Consider the following 18,860-nt stretch of genomic DNA (forward strand, 5'->3'; position numbering starts at 1 on the left):
TGCAAGGTGAATCACATTTTTTAAGAGTAATGAAATAACTTTAATCAGTTAGCTGCGATAAAATTATTTAAGGCGCACATACGAAATACTATTTTTTATATATATTTTCTTTATTTCTCGACGGTCTTAGCTTGCTGAGTTTTTAATAGCATGAATGACTTAATTAGACAAAAAAATGTGTCTGTTGGGGTATACGCCAATACTTACATAACGCATGACCATCGGCTACTGCATCGAACTACAATTATAAAGGTAAACTCAGTTATTGTGACATTTATGGAAAACGTAAAATATACTCGATTATTATCGATATTACCGGCAGTTAATGACCACCGTTGTAATGATTTTTTTTATTTTATTCAACAAAGGTACAAAGCGTTTTACGGCAATGGTTATTATAGTGTACGGGTTTTTAATTACATTTTTTTTCATTTTTTCAAACAATATTTTTTTGGTATTTTACTAAATCAAATTAAGTAATACATAATTCTGACATTTTCAAAACATTTAAAACTCGTAATGATCATTATTTGCTCCCGGCGTTGTTACATTATACCGTAGTATAAATAATTGTCAACGGCGAGTTTTCACCGTATTATTATTATTTTTTTTTTACCAACTTAAAATCTAACATCGTATTTCTGACAACTGCAGCGATCCAGTGCGCCGGCAAGTAGCTCGGAATGATATTGCGAAATCGAGAAAATCGTTTCGGAATCGAACAACGTATATCGTTACCGCGGCGCTGGTATACCGCGGAGAGGTAGTTTAACCGCTTTTTTTTTTTTACCGTTTACGCGCTTAAAACATAAACGCGGTATACAATACGGAAGCGGGGCCGACCTTAAATCGGCGCGCTGCCCGGGGAGTTGTCCCAAAATCTGTCACTGGCACGATTTAGATTTATCGGCGGTGAATTGAACCGTGATTGATGCACAAAAGTTGTGCACACGCGGTTTGTTTTTGCGTAGCTGTACAAAATATGCGATTAATAGCACCGGCAGAGCGCGGATTTCGGCGTACGATTTCTGTGCGGCGTGGCCACAGTCGTGTACGTGTGGTTTATGGCCTATGGGCGCCATCTAAAACACAATTTATTTACCTATTTGTTGTACCCGCCGCCGCCGTGTTTACATTTGCACGAGTCGTATCTCGCCGACGCACCCCAAACCACCCGCATTAATAATTATTTCCCCGCTACGGTCCGAAATCGCAAACGCGCGTAATATATTATAATAATATCGTTGTTATTCCTCTAAATCATCTTACATAGTCGACAAACATAATAATAATAATAATAATAATAATAATAATAATAATAACAACAATACGGTAGGTGTTGCATAATATTTAATTGTTTTTATTCCGCGGGCATAATAATATCTCATATTATATGGTCGACAAACATAATAATACATTCGTTGTGCACAATATCATATATTGTTCTTATTCTACTGAGTGACATTGTTAACAAACATACAATGTATAATATTTATATTATTTTGTTCTTATTCTCCTGAGTAACACTGTCAACAAAGATGTGTAAACGCGTTCGTTCTTATTGCCCACACATTATAATGATATCTAATTTAATTATATCATTTCCAGTAAACTAGGCAGGTAGCTTGTCAACATTTATTATTATTTAAATAACAGTAGGTAGTGCAAATGCTCTATTTCGTGCACTTTTAAATTGGAAATTCGAAAAATAATTGATTACAAATTGTTCAAAGTTGTTTTTATTTTTACATTGGATATCCACCGTAAAATGTAAGGAAATAAATTATGTGCTAAACTTAATAATTCAAATTAATGATAACACGTAAAATAAGAAGGAAAAATATTCTTAGTATTGCTATTTTATTTTCTACATTTTCTTTTAATGACTTTTGTAGTTTTGTACTTATACCAGAGATTTACGACATAACTTTTTGTACAGTTTAAACAAAGTATAGAGATTGATGTAATATTGGTTTCAAAGGCAACTTTATCGATCATAAAAATATAATTATTATATATTTTATTTTATTACGGTCCTTTAAGTAAACTCTGTAGTCTGTACCCATGTGTGTTGTTCTCGTCTTACTAATGCATATAAGTTATAACATACAACATTTCACTTTAAGAAGAATCCACTTTACGCTGTTATTTTTAATATCATTCGAGTGAATTGGCCTACAATTATTATCATATTATATAAAGTTAACTATTATCTAAAGAATATCATAGGGTCGATTTATATTTTAATTTCAAATTAATGACTTATAAGTTCATATAACATATTATATAATTCTTAAAAGATCATAATTCGCTTAAAAATTAAAATATAAATTTTAGCCTACGAGTAATATTCTAACCTTTAAATGTTATAGTTTCCATTATTAATATTTATAAGTTATAACAGTCAATTTACTATTACATCAAAAATAACAAAGTAAAATGGATTATTATTTTTGACATTACGTAATTTGCTATGTTATAATATATGAGCTAGTTAGACGGAGTCAACACGTCATGCTGGTATGACCTCCTCTTAACTTAATGTAAAATTGTTATCCAATTTATACATTCGTAAAATAAACAAAATAATCGGATTGGGCTATTTTATTGAGCATGGGTAGTGGGTACTAATTTCAACTAGAAGACATGACGTTTCTTTCATTTAAAATATCGTAATGTACTGTTTTTTGACATTTTCAATTTTATGAAAATAACTATGAACCGTAATAAATTACAAAATATTGTGGTTCCTAACATTATATTATGTAATTTAAAAACAAATAAAGTAATAAAATAATAAATATATATAGAATGTGTGTGTTGATTGAAAATTATGTAGGGCTTATGTTATAGGCTATAGGTGAAAAGTATTGTAATTAAAACAAATTCTCCAGTTGTTTCAATATCATTCTATTGAAAAATAATACAATGTTTATAAAAAAAAAAAAAAATTGAAGCAAAACTCTTTTCAATTATTTTGTTGTAATTTATTAGTACTAGTATAAGCTATCAAATAAAAAGTTCTGTGAGTTATTTTTACTCCTATATAGTATAATGATGTCAAAGTAGTCGAAGTTTAATTTCTGATTATGGGTCTGACTACACGTTTTGTGATCTTTATTCATGGCTTACAAGAAAAGCATAATAGTCGATATTGTGCAATATATAGGGATCCTGATGAATCCTAATAAACTTTGTTGATACTCTTAAACTTGGAGATTTATTGTGTTTAATAAGTCTTTTATACGATTGAGGATGTTTAAATTTCGCTAGAACTGTTATTTACATATATTATTATATATACCTAAACAGTATAATATAGGTAGTACTATAAACCTACTAAATATTAACTCTGAGCTTCTGAATCAGACCGTTTACCTACGATTTCCGAGAATGGGTGTACAGGTTTAATTACAAAATAATATGCACACAAAATAAAAAATGCAGAAATAAAATTTCAATAATTTTAACTGTAATTAGCTGTGCGATTGATCTTTACCTACGCTGCTCTTTTTGTATATTCATTATTTAAAAGTCTATTGGGTAGTAGCTACCTTCAATTATTATTACCTGCTGTGCAGCTGTCTATATATAATCTGGAACCTCTTAAAGCACATTAATCGTGTTTTTGGTAAAACGATTTATGTTACACATTAGTTCAGTACTAATAATTTTCACTAGAACTTTTGCCGTTGTGCTTAGCGATGTGTTAGGCACCTCTATATACGTATTTACCTTTTGAGTATTTATGTTTTTCCGGTTTCGCTACCAATGGGTATGGTAATTCTTTTTTCCACTATACGAGAACCTACCTCTCTCGTGTTCCAAACCTCTAAATAGCACTCAGGCCATATGTATATATTGGCGATTGTCCAAGTTATGTATACAATTTTGCGATGCTTGTAATATTATATTTTTTTTACGGATATTTATTGGAATTTCAACAATGATATTTCCATGCTAGCATAACATAATTAATTTAATTTAACAGATCATGGCAGATTTCATTCACATTGTATTTAATCGGTGCTCGCTTTGACAGTTTATTTATTTTTAGTTTATTATAATAGATATCATAAGGCGTCATATCGATGAAATTGTCGTCGGAACATGTGCAAAATAAATAATATTTCTATTAGTTGACTACGTAAGGCTGAACATGTTATATGCGTTTGTGTATTTTATCATAATTTGAATTGTATTTTCTTATAGTTTCAGTTTTAATGTTTAGACATGAAGTTTGTCTAAATTATTCACTACATATTATCCGTAGATGTCAAAACTGTACCCAAGTCTCATGCCATTATTTTCCCTAAACTAAGATTTATTTCAAGTGATATTAAAATACTACCTATGAGAACTATAGGTAGAACTACAATTAATTTATAGTGAACAAGAAATTATTATTTATATACATAATATATATGTATATGTTTGGTAAAGGCTTAAACTATAAAGATACTTGTCTCAATACTACATAAATTTACTACCTAAGAAGTTATCATTCCATAGATATTAATAATATCAAATTTAAAAAAAAAAATGTAAGTATTTATAAAAATACTGACTTTCAACAAATGTGATTGTATTAATCACAATATTTTTTGGATGGTGTTTCCCGGATTTATCAAACAAATAATGAATAAGTACCTACCTATGGTTCAAAAAAAGTTTTAGAAAATGTATAAAATAAAAACATTTATACTCTTGTAAGAAATAAAACTAAACTCATTTTGTTGTAGCTAGTTATTGGCGTTGCGAAATCTAATTTTAAACAAGCTATTGTTGTTAAAAGTTTGAGAGTAGGAGAAACTTATTGGAATGAGATAGAACGCAAAACACACTCTTTTTTTATACATTTATTTTATTTTTTAGAAAATGTTGAACTACTTTTTTTTTTGCATGTCTTTTCCAAGCGTTAATACATTTTTAAAATGCTCACAGATAGTCACTATATTTTAGCTAAATATATGGGTACTTAACTCATACCTATTTGGACGTACAGCAAGTGCCAGTGTACGATAATATATAAGAACCTCATAATATAGAATAAAAATCAATTACTCTTAGGTGCATGTTATTCATTTGAATAAAAAATGAGAAATACATTTTTGCGATTCAATTTATGCCTTAGACTCTTTTGGTGTTGAAGTTTATGATGTTCATAAATAATAATGAAATGATGACGAATTATTATGTTATTAATATTATTTGTTATCAGTTATGGATAACTTACGTGGATATTTTTCTAAAATAGTTTAAATTTTCTTAAACCAAATTATGAATACCCTTAAATGAATAGCTTGTAACTTTTTTTAAATAAGTTACTGCCTAAGGCGTAAATAAAGGAATTAACGTTAAATACTAGGTAATAACGATATTTACGATCAAATTACGCTGCTACGATATCGACTGGAATTTCAGGCAATGATGCATTTAAAAATATTTCTTAGATAATGATTCTGAAATTGTTCAGTTATTATATTATTGTTTAATACAATCAAGTTTGTGAAAAAAAAAGACTTTGTTCCAAGTGTAATTTAATAAAAATGATTATGTAGAGTATTCAAAAAAAATTGTATGGCTTCCAAATTGAATATCAAAGACGATTAGCGATGTATTTTATTTACTTGGAAATATTTGTTTTTTTAACTGAAATATTAACGATCGGTCATTTTTTTGGTACAGCAGAACTCGTTTAGGAAGCTCCCGCTTAAGACGCCTTGGTTAGGTTAAGACGCTCTTTGAATAAATAATAATCCTTTTAAAATAAATAAAAGTTTTTGATAGGATGTTGGCATAACCTGCTGCGTACAATGAAATTATGTCTGTGCATCCTGTGGTTATGATAATTTCGAAATAAAGAATTTATAACCCATAATTTACATGAATTTATAAAATCGTTAATAATATTAACATTATGTTTAAAACTATACAAGGATTTTAGAAGTTAGAACAATACACCACATTTGCTTAATGTTAAACTAATGAACAGCTACAATTATATAAGATATAACTATTATCTTTCAAATTTCTGCAAACAAATTTAATCATATAAAATTAATTCAAAAAATAAGCTATAACAAAATATCAACTGATATTTTAACATTTAAAGTATTTATGTTGGTTTTTACAATTTCTTTGAAACTACAAAGAATTTTTTAAAGACTGGATTATAATATATATCCAATTTGTTGTTCTAAGAAGTGAATTTATATGGAAGGTTTTGCAGTCTTTTCATCCGGAAAATGGTTCACAGTTACATAAAAAAAAAAACCAAGAAAAAACGCATTATTGTTAAATCAATAGCTACCTTTCTTCGCTCGTTATGTGCAAAGTGTATTAAACCGAGAAAAAATCTACCGAACTCCTTCGTAATGTACAAATAGGTAATTTAATAACTATTTGAATTTGTGTTTTGCCTAAAGCAACAATGTTACATGTTAATAAATATATCAACTTGCTTAAGTGGCTGAAATAAAAATATTGCAAAACCCCTAACCTAAACTGCACACTGTCCAATTGATTTTGCAAAATGATCCAATAACGTCGACTCAATGAGTCTGGACTAGTTAAAAAATTAATTAAAATAGTTAACAGAAATACTTACTATTGTTTATTTCGTCTGGTCGCCGTCACTACACCTAAATATATAATCGTCAAATTCGTATAGTTATATTAATTCAATAAACTGATTTAGAAATTTTTAACTAGTCCGGACTCACTGAGTCGACGTTATTGGACCATTTTGCAAAACCAATTGAACAGTGTGCAGGTTAGGTTAGGGGTTCCCCAATATTTTTATTTATGACGCTTAATAGAGTAGCATATAGCATTATACGTGTTGAGTTTGACCTTAAGTAATTATGATGAACTAGTTATTTATAACTGATTTAAATCAGTGGTAACTCTAGACATTTAGTCATATAAAAGGCCAGTCATGAATACTTATTCGGCTTACCATTCAAACAGACTTACAAAGTAAATATAGTAAAATAGTATACTAAAATTATTTTCATAAATTAATTGCATTGCTCATTAAATAAAATATATTACATATTTTATGCACAGGTATATATTTATATTTATAATAGTTTTGATTTTTTTTTTTTTTTGATCAAATAAATCTATTCTTTTGTACTATAAAAAAATCATACAATTATGACTCATCTCAAATATAAAATTTGTATTTCCTGAAGTATCGGATTCGAGTTTACGCAAACGATTTATAGTTTCTGAAAAATAAGGCCGTTTATTATGATTAACCTTCCTATCACTCGACATGCCCGTGCCGATTTTACGACCACCCACCCAGTACAGTTCACCTTGAATCTTAATTGATCTTAAGAGATAATCGTCCTCGAAAATCTCAATTTTAATCTGTGGTCATCAAGCGGAAATATTTTCTGTTACTACCTACCTATTTAAGTGAAATATACAGTATCTATCTATATGTCTTAGATTCTGGGCTAAGCGAAAGAGGCTATTTTATTTCAGTAAGCTAGTACCTACCTATCATTAATCATGATTTGTATAAAAGTTTAAAAATGGCCATCCAAATGCCGATCATCTTATTACAAAATTGAAATAAAACACTTTTGAACGGAACTCGCACAGTTTAAATCACATAACCAAATTAGAACTCCAAATGAGTGTGTGCAAGTGAGTGTTGTGTACGTTTTTCATCTACTTTTTGCAGAAAATAACTGAATGGCCCAAATCTACACAGAGATGTAATATCAATACTCAACCCACAATATTTATTATAAACAAGTATCGTTTTTATAATGTTGACTTGTTTACATTCGATATTCTTAGTTACGAGGAGAAGAGTGTATTGATTTTACAATGATATATTTTTTTTTTTTTGTAAACATTGTATGATAAATATGTGGGTTTATACCTTTTTTTCAAAAAAAAAAAAGAAACACAAATAATATACCGTTGTGCGTTGTGTGGAGATCGTATTGCGACGGCGACGAGTTGAATATCAAACACCAGATATCATTAGAGGTATATCTGTGTCTTGCATACATATTTTTGGTACTACCCGTCACATTTTTAGTTTTATGTTTATCATATTATATTTTGAAAAAATTACAATATAATTAATATAACACAGTTTTAAGACATCGAAATGTCCACGGGGGTACACTGTGATGCTTTTGGATTTAAACCGCGCAATACTCGGTCAAAGATACAATATTATTATGTATTTTATTGTTTTTTTTATTTATATACATACATAAACATTAAAACATGTCACAAAACACGTTGGTATTTCGTTTCGGCCTAAACAATTTGTGATAGTTTTGAACACTCGGGAAGATCCGATACATGGATTGTTTATTCATAATTAAGTCCAAAAAAGTCACACCGGCAGATATCCGGTACTGTAGTGTAAACGTGTAAATGTTGTCTATTGGCGTTGGCGAAATCTATGAAACTTCTATAATGGCGTCGAAACGATTTACAAAGTGAAAATCGATAAGTACGCTACCGACTCATATACCCAAGGTAGTCATAAAGTTTGCATATTATTTCCAAACAGATGTCGGTGTTCACCCCACTCTTATTTTAGAATGGTTTATGCAATTTTTTTTCTGTTTTGCTTTTATGAAGGGATCGAGGAGAGAGTTATTAGATTTCCAACAATCTGTACGTTCATTTTTTTTTGTGATTCACGCACGCACAACTTTGAAGCAGTAAAATGTTCGTATTATATTTAACTGGCTAAAAATTTGAGGGCGAAAATTTTAATATTTCAGGACAAATCTGAAAGGTGTACAATTTTCAATAACAGCACATATTTTTAGCCTCCCCCCCCCGCCAATCATTAAAAAAATATATTTTAATTACAATTTATTGCACAACCTAGCACGTCATTCTTTAAATTAAATTCCTTCTGGAATATATTATTTGTGTACTGTCAGCTGTCTGATTATCAATTCGCTTTATTATACAATTAAGACATTTTAATATTTAAATAGGTTAAATGTTGAGAACTGTACCTTATTGTATTTTCATTAAAATAGCTAAATAACGAACATTTAACTTAAATTGAGAATTTCTTATCAAGTTACTTGAACATAATAATTATTTATGTATGCTAAGTACTAAATGTAATCAAAAGTATCACAATAAGATGTATATAATGTTTTAACGGAATTTTATTACCATAATATTTACACAGTGAAATGTTGATAACGTTTTTGTTGTTGTTCAATAGATTGTATTAATATGGGTTTACTCAATATGGGCTTTTACGCCACCGGTATTTTCTTCGCTAAAATGTTTATCATTATAATTAATATTGTTAACAAAAGTTTCCAAGCAAAAATATTACAAATAGTTTATACCTATTCATGTAAAATGTGTCAATCCATTGAGGCTTGTCAAGATTACAAGTAGATCTTACTTCAACAAGGTTAGGTAGGTACTGTTTTATTCAAGATCTTTATAAAATATAAAATATCTGAATTATTTAGTTACGATAAACCGTTTATAAGTCAATAAGGTTAGGGCTCTGTAGGAGTTTTAATATCATAAATATACCGATACTTATTGAATCAATTTATTGGAGGAAACCCTTAAGTTACGCCATTCAAAACTTGGTAATTTAACATTACACGAGAACACATATACATAATATACATTAATAATTACTTTAGAGCATATTAAAATTTAATTTTATCATTTTAAGATGCTGAAAAATAATTATTTTTAAATTGTTATCAACTGTTTCAGAGAAGAAAATGTACATGTTTGATAAGTAATTTTAGTTGTATTCTAGTCCAGTTACCTGTTTGAAAACTTACAAAACATTTAAACTCCATTGTTTTGTTAATATAGCTATCATGTATCAGAGACTCAGGGTTGGTAATAATTTCCAAACCACTAAACTTTTTTTTAGTGAACTTTCCAAATTCCGTTCCAGACTATAAAATCCTATACTCACTTGACCGTCAATTCTTGGAAAATAAACAAAATTTAAACAGTTTTATGGAATAACGTAAATCAATTAAATAACCAAATATATTTTGGAATATTCTGAGAAATGATCAACCACATGGCCACGTGGGTATTAAATAAGAGCTCTAAGTAGGTACATCATATTATATTATACAATATTAGCCAACTTGTTGAAACACAAATAGTTACACAAACTATTATTATGATATGTAATAAATATTCAAATTTTATGAAGATTTTAGCATTTTTAACATACAATTTAGTTGTTGAAGAATCGTTTTAATTGAAAATTTTGCATATGATTACATAATAAGCTTAACCAAGTCATAGTTGATCAAATATATCCAACTATTGAAAAGTTATAGTTGTTATATTTTACAAAAAAAAAATTGCAATATTTTAATTTTAAGTATCCACTGTTCCATGAGTAAATTATTGTCATTTGCAATTTTCGTAACAGGTTTTTTTGCGATAAAACCGTCCTGCATCCATATTTAACTTACCCAAGTGAGAACGTTCGATTTTTCTTATATTTTCGTAGCTACTCAATGACCAACTCTCACTATAAATTGCACAAAACATTTGTAAATTACTTTTAAGTAGAAGTTAGGTATTTGTAAACATTTCAACACCTTAAAACTATATTAAAATAAATTGACTCCGTCAAACCCTTTTAAAATAATTGCACTGACATCATGTATTGTCATAAAAATATAAGTTTTTTATTATTTCACGATTTATGAACTTATTATTTTTAAATACACTAGTGCTTACAAAGTAAAATGTTTAAAGAGCTAATATTATTAAGTATTCGCAATCTATGGACCTCAGAAGATGGCATTCTCTTTTGTTAATATTTACTGTATTTACTTTATAAATATTATCATTTGTGTCTTTTTCAATCCAAGTCAAAAACCATTAAGGACGTCGGGGCTGACTTGTATTTTAGATTTATACATATTTTTTTTCAATTTTAAAGATAAAGACGATTTCATGGAAGTCAGATTGGAGTCCGATTGTAAAAATTACTATGTCAGAAGTAGTAATAAACGTCTATATATCACACCGTTTTGAATATTTCGAAATATTTTCATCAGATATTATTTTAAGTTGATTAAAAAATAAAACTTCAATACGATCTGAGTAAAGTTTTTCTCATCCAAATAATAAAAATAATAAAAATAAAAAAATGAACAAAATCCGATACTTCTACGTGCCATGATCGTTTTTCTAGTAAAGTCATTTTTTTTCGTTGAAATGGTTTGATTTTATTTTTTTCAGTACAGCCGTTGTAACACATACGTAACTAGAAATATTTTTTTCCCATCATAAAAACCTCAGACGTTCGTCATATTTTATTTTGTAACGTGGTTTTAAAATATTCAAAATTCAAATTACAAAAAAAATACTGGAAATACTGGAAACATTTGTTTTGGCTGGGTACAGTTTTATTTTTTAATTTTCACATCAATTGTGATCGATCAAATCGCCTGTAAAAATATTCAAGAGGAATAGGGGCATTTTCAATTCAAAAATTAAATCATAATAATAATTATTATTATTATTAAGGAAACCATTTATTGCTCATTCTTAGTATCACACTTTCCATTCATCAATTGTTGTTTGAATCGTTCATTATAATAGCATTATTTATTTTAATTTTCCTTATAATAACCAAATCGTTATAACACTCTTTATTTGATTCCATATTTTTTCGCCATTCATTGATTCATTGTCATTCATATGTAATATGTACCTACCTATTCTTTTCACCGATATTTTGTTTACTTTTTTTTATTATCCTCCATACGGAAATTGGCATTTCGCATTGTACGTAAAAATTGTAAGGGTTGTATACAAACAAAACTGCTTACCGTAAGTAAAAGTATTTATTTTGTGTTTCAATTCAGTATTTCAATGTTGCCAACAAAGTAAAAACAATTTTTGTTTACGTACGTACTTTAATGAAGATCGTCATATTATTTTCTTGCTTTGAACTTTTTTAAAATTTTAATTATTGTTTTTCTATGTTCATGTACAGCCTCGCTTATTAAGATTTGTTAGATGGAAAATAAAAGTTCCAATATCCATCACTTCAAACCTTTTGATATTTTATTACAAAAAGGTTAAAAAAAAAAAAAAAGAAAGTGATACCTACCTAAATTAAATTATAATATATTAAAATAAATTAAAAGTATAATAAACGTTCTTTGGGAAAAAAATTAATATGGTACTGTAGACTTATTAAACTTCAAATAAACTAATTCGATTATAATCAATACCTTATAGGCCATTTAATTTAAAAAAAATAAAAATTGTTTTAGAATACATGCCAATTTCTTTTAAAATAAACCAGAGATATAGACAGTTTAAGCTTACGAAAGAGCCATCAGATGCGTTCTCCGATATTGAAAAACGTTGCTTAGTATTCCGAATATTTTTTTAATTTTTAAAAAAAAAAAAAAAAATTAAAAATTTTTTTTATCATTTATAAAATAAAAATCTAGAAGATTAAGATTATTTTTTTTATTCGTATACCAACTATTGTATTATTGTATTTTCGTATTTTTTATGATAAATGTTTTATGTATTTGAACTATTATAATATAATATTAAAGACACATTTATTTTATATCTTTATACAGAAAACTATTTCTTGATAAAGAAAATACGTTATTTTAATTTTATTATCCATGGTGCATGGGTTATTGAAACCTCTGACTTACCTAAACTATAAGACTTAGAAAATATAATTAACTATGAATTCTTAACATTTTTTAGCAGTTTTATCAATATTATTAGAACACTGGCTCTACATATTATGCAATTGTGTTTGATATGTTATCCCAAAAAATCCCTTCTTTTCGTTCAGAGATGATCTCAAAAAATTAGTTCAGTGTACGGAAAATTCATTGCAACCACACACATCCAACCATTACGACTACTCTGTTATTGTTACAGTAATTATTACACTTAATAGGTATGTATTTTTATGATAAAAGATAAAACATTGATTTTTTAATACCAGTGGTTGCATTTGAAATATAAATTTGTGTACTGCTTGAACGTGATTAATATACAATTTATATAATTTATTTTAATATTTCAAATGTAATACTAATATTGCAGTTCATACGTCTTATTGATTAAACCTCTATAATATTATAATAATATAGCAAAAATATAAATCAACCATTTGGATATCTAACATTTTTTTTTTTTAAATATGAAAGGGATTGTAGTAGATATTTTTTTTAACATAGTTTCTCAGAAATTTCTAGACCTTCTCATCCGTTAAAATAGCAATACCTAACTTTTTATTTTCAAATGGTAACAATAATATATTGTTATTTGACGTTCACATAATAAATGTTTGAAAAAACTTATTACATCATGTATAAAAGTATATATTTTCGAATGACTTTTATGATAGTTAACGTAACCTTTTTTTACCCAAAGTCACATTGTGCATAGAAAAAACTAGATACATTAGAAATTAATAATCGATCGTTAGTTGAAAATGTATAATAGAAATTTTATTTCCATTCAGGTTAACTAAACCAAGGTCCCATGATATTAGGACGAGCCCAATATAATAAAAATTTAAATCGTTACTACTTGAGTTGTCTTTTTGAACCATTCTTCAGTCTAAACGTGCTCATCATAAAAATAAACTGTTAGTAAAACATGTCATATTTATTATTTAATTAATTTATTGATTATTATTGTAAATAATTTAAAATTACGAATCTTACTTTTATGCATAATGTATGAAGAAAATTAATCACTCTAGGACCGAACTGGACTGTGTTTTATAATATTTCCTGTCCGAATGTCCTGGTGAAAATGTGGGTAAATAAAAGAGTTGAGTAATAAAAAACTTATGTGAAAAATATATAATCAAAATGCAATATTAGTTTGTGGTATTATTATTCGATGGTATGCACTGTGTGTCACATATTATTATAATATGCTTGGATAGAATTGACTATTATTTATCATTATGTTCTTGACTGTTGGACATGCCATACCAGTTGATATCTTTGTAAAAAAAGAAACCATTTCTGGATTCAGAAATCATAAATAACTGCCTTGAATTTGTTGTTTACTTAGTAGGTCATTGTTTATTTTCAATGTACATACTTGGGACTTACTGCGTTTTTTATAACGATAAAGCTTTTGATTTCCTTAAAATAATTTTTTGCTAATAAAAGTAGTACGATTTATATAAAGTAATGTATTGTTTTTAATTATTATAATTTATATTTATAAGTTGGTAAATTATGGCTTGGAATTCAGGACAATGCGCGTTTTACGATCGGTTTAAAATAAAATAAAACATTCACAATAATTTAGTTGATATAACTCTAATCTACTATTTCAAAATCGATAAGTATATTTTTTTTCTTTTTTAAAAATAAATAATGAGTTATTTTATATTTATTATTGTTTAAGAAATATTATATACCAACAATTTTCGCATTTAGTCAAGCGATAAAATATATCTATGAAAACGATAAAGGTTTAAAATGTTTCATAATTTATTACGACTTTCCACCCTATCTCTTAACATTAAAGACTCCTTAAGTCCTTTAATATTTCAGTTTACAGAACACGAATTTTACATACAATTCAACAATTTAATAATAAAAATTGAAATATTTTACATTTTCATTTAAATGTAAGCACTTATAATCCAATTTTAACTCTGTTATTATAAATATTCGTTACTCTTTAAATATCGCATCTAATAATCTCGGATACTAAATAATATATATAATCGAAAACGTAATGCTATTAAATTTGATAGGTACCTATAAACAATTTAAAAAAAAAACATTTAAATATTCTATTGTTGGTACACAATTTTAAATTGTATTACTATCTATTATAAGAACAATTATTAATAAATAATATCGTAGCTGATATATTCACTACATTATCAGGATCAGTTTGGCGCGATAAACAATGGTGATTATTTTCAAATGTTTAGTAGGTACTTATATATATTATAACTAAAACAGAATTATCGGATCTATTTTGTTTATTAGGTACCTAGCTATAATAATGTAATATGTATCACTTTAAATATCACATTAAAACATCAAAGTTTAATATTTCCACTCATTTTGTAGTAAATACACGTAACTCCAACATACGTTATGATAATATCACTAGTCACTACTTTTAAAATGTTATTACCTACTTCTTGCTCGTTACTTGTAAAGTTACATATTATACCTACTTTATGACCTTATATCATTATAAATCATAAATATTACGAAGATTAAAGAGTAATTATTTGTTTTTGTTGTTTTTTTAAATTTTATATAATATTAAACGATGCATAATTATTCCGATTTAACAAAGCCAATTTTACCGAGTACTTTCGATGCATATCGAAAGTACATAAAACAGACGTAAACGGAGAGCTATTTAATTTTATTAGCGACATTATTAGGACATATTGAGTGGTAGCCAAAATGTGAAGGACACCAACATGTCTTCAGTGTTGTCTCCACCTTACACAAACATACAATTTAGCAAATTTGCGTTGAACAGAACGAATTTTATGTTGTTAGATTTATATAAGAATACATACTATATCTTATCAAAATCAAAGGCAAAACAATATTTGTATATGGACGTTGATTAGTTAAAAGATATCAATTATAAGAGAGATACAGACATTTTTGTTTTATAATATTTTACTTAGTCATAGCTCGTTTGATAATATTGATATATCATAAAAATCAAAGTACAGATACAAATAATGTGATAATCACTCTACTTTAATTAATAATACGAGTAATACGATACCAAAATACAGAAACAGAATAATTAATCAAAGGTATTACGAAGAACCCAATATTACGTAAATGTTCACACCAGCTAATCTGTATCCACAACATGAGGTACGATACATAAATTACGCATAATTTATCATACCCAAATCATATGTGCTATTTCTATGAAGCATTTTCATATATTCTGACGACGTATTTAGCGATAGCAGCGCAATGTACGTTCTTTCAAGAAACTAAAGAATATTTTACATAATCCCAAAAAGACTTCCACGCATTATCTGTGGAAAACCAACTAAAATACAACCATCCATGGATACAAATATGAGTTACATAGAAAAAATAGACAGGTAGCGCGTGAACTCCGTGTATTTAAGTGACATGGAGTGACCTTGATCCACTCACAATGTGCCAAACGCCTTTAAGTAGCTTAGTCAAATAACCTATTGGAAACGCTACTAAAACACAAAAGCTAAGGTTAACACGAAGAATCACTAAAAATACAATCACTAGTTCATAGAAACTAGACTACAGGCCTACGACCATATTAAACAATACATCTCTATACCTACTCAGCTATTAGGTGGTGGCTGTCCAGCATGGAAATCATCAGCACAAGCGAAGGAGATTGACGAGCTCTACCGGATAAACGACGGTATCAGAAGTGATTGAAGATAGAAAGAAATGCTATTCCGATTAAAGAAACCCACTATACTCTACTCTATGGGTAAGGTAAGTGTTACACGTAAGCGAAACCTCTTGAAAACTACTTAGGTGGAAAGAGTTGTACGCAGAGTGACTATAAACATTTGTGTATCGTTGTAAATACACATACAATATTAAGAGTTTCCCAATCGTTATTTTATCTATATGGTTATAGGGACATTTGGTCATTCAAATTGAGTAGACATTAAATTATGCCAGAGAGAGTATAAGGACTAAAGAGTTTCCGTAGGTATGATATGTTTTATTACAAATGCACATAATATAATTACACACTTTCTTAATGCAAAAAATATTTTTTACGTCTCTTCCTGTACAAAGTAATACATTACAATCACGTACGAGTGTTTGTTTAAGCTCGGTTTTCATAAATAAAATATGTACCTACCTAATACATTTGTATTATTATACCGTAATGTTATTATATCTTTTTTTATATATACAATCAAGTGAGTTATATCAGCAAGAGTTGCATAATACATTTTTCGTTTTACAAATACATTTATTATTATAGTATTTTTTTGTACACAAACATTTCTTAAAACATTGCTGAATTTAATATTTCTAATGTATTTCTAAGAAATGCTCTAGATATGAGTCTAAGTTGTGCTTTCTGGCCAAAAACCCAGTAAAATGGTTAATCACCATTACCTGAAGATAACTGTTTTTGTTTTAGTGAACTGGTCAATTCGAAGATGTTTACCCAATACATTAATTTATTAACTACTATCTACCATACATACTCTTAAAATATAATATCTTTATTTACTATTTCATCATTTCCTTAGCTAGCTCTAACATTAACAAATTTTTCCATGTAGAATGATTTAAGTTATGACCACACATTTTTTAGTTGATAAAATATTAAACAATATTAACGAACTCAATTGTCCGTTTGAATAATGAAAGGATCTCCAAAAATATAAACTATAAAAATTCGATTTTAATTACTTAAACCACGATTTTTTTCTCTGGAGCACTCAACGTTGACAAAAAGTTAGAATAGAAAAATAATTTTTTTATAGTTAATATAAATATATATTATGTATTTCCGGTGTAATTTCATGACTGGAAATTGAATAAATCGACATATGTATTGTGAACGTGCATTGATTTCATTCAACATCATAGCTAGGTTACACAACTTCACCTTTCTTAGCGATCATTTTTTTCAAACACTTTTCATGATAATTGAAAATGTATTGATAGTAACAAGACGTAATATATTACATAATAATTTTTAAAATTATAAATCATATTATAGCTAAGTGTGTATTAGGTATATTTATTTACGAAAATTGTGTTTTAATAAATACTCGCATCCAAAATGTCTTACCTATCTCAAATTATTCAATTGTTCAGCAGAAAGATTTTAAATTTCAAACGACCTATTGTCTATTGAAATAAATATCAAATTTAAAAATGATAATATTTGTTTTACGTTAAGTCACGAATTCACGATATTTGTTTTTTGTTCTAATCAAAACTATAATAATAACTGTATTATACTACATTTCAGCTACTAACTGTCAACCATTACCTACCATTTTCCTATCAAATTTGTATTCTTTTATCAATATAAAATTGGTTCTGCTTGACACAAGATTGATATGACATAGTTGACATTATTAGCGGATAGGCAGTTTTATTGAAATTCGATACCGATTGTTTTTGATTAGTTCAACGATAGACATTTTATAAGTATACGCTGTTTGAATGAAAAAAAATGGATAATTAGTATATTTCCAAACAAGGACCCAAATATTACCAATCTATGGTCGACAAATAATATTCATCACTAAAAAATGATGTACTGTTTGCAGCCATTGCTGAAAATGTGATGAGAAATCGGAAAAAATAACTAATGCTGGTCGTCAAAGAATTGATCACCTCTCGCACAAAAAATATAACATTGATTTGTAAACAACAAACAATGCGTCGACTTTACAGTGCCAACTATAATGCTTACTGGAACCGTATCTGTATGAACAGTACACTACACAACTCGTTAGATAGATGTCAATTCAAAAATTAAGAAAGGAAAGTAAATGGACCTCGAAAAACCATCAGGAAGAGAGGATGATCAATCTCATGTAAGATTCTTGTGAATTTAAGCATGATATATTCATATTTCTTATCACATTAATAGTCGTGTCTGTGTGATGGACGAAAAGAAGATAAAATACACGTTTTCGTCGAAAAACAAAACCGTCTGCATCCGATACGCATGTCTGGAGTTAAGTCCCCCCCCCCCCGACTATAGTAATATTTGCTTGCGGGCACTCACCTCTTTGTCCTGGTTTCTCAGAGTCGTCGCCCGGCGGGAACAGGTAGTCTTCCGGCACCGCAGTCGCGGCTTCA

At 28.0% G+C, this 18,860-nt stretch overlaps 1 protein-coding gene across 1 annotated transcript in view; it reads right to left on the minus strand.

Moving 5' to 3' along the window:
• The window catches only part of LOC111042823 (leukocyte tyrosine kinase receptor-like), a 319,549-nt gene extending 300,696 nt beyond the window's left edge, over positions 1-18,853 (minus strand). Inside the window, exon 1 of the mRNA XM_022327519.1 lies at positions 18,787-18,853. The gene's annotated coding sequence lies outside the window, so the exon portion shown is untranslated. The remainder of the gene's footprint in view (positions 1-18,786) is intronic.
• Positions 18,854-18,860: the final 7 nt, after the last annotated feature.

Source organism: Myzus persicae, unplaced genomic scaffold (genome assembly GCF_001856785.1).
Source record: "Myzus persicae strain clone G006 unplaced genomic scaffold, MPER_G0061.0, whole genome shotgun sequence".
Lineage (NCBI taxonomy): Eukaryota > Metazoa > Arthropoda > Insecta > Hemiptera > Aphididae > Myzus > Myzus persicae.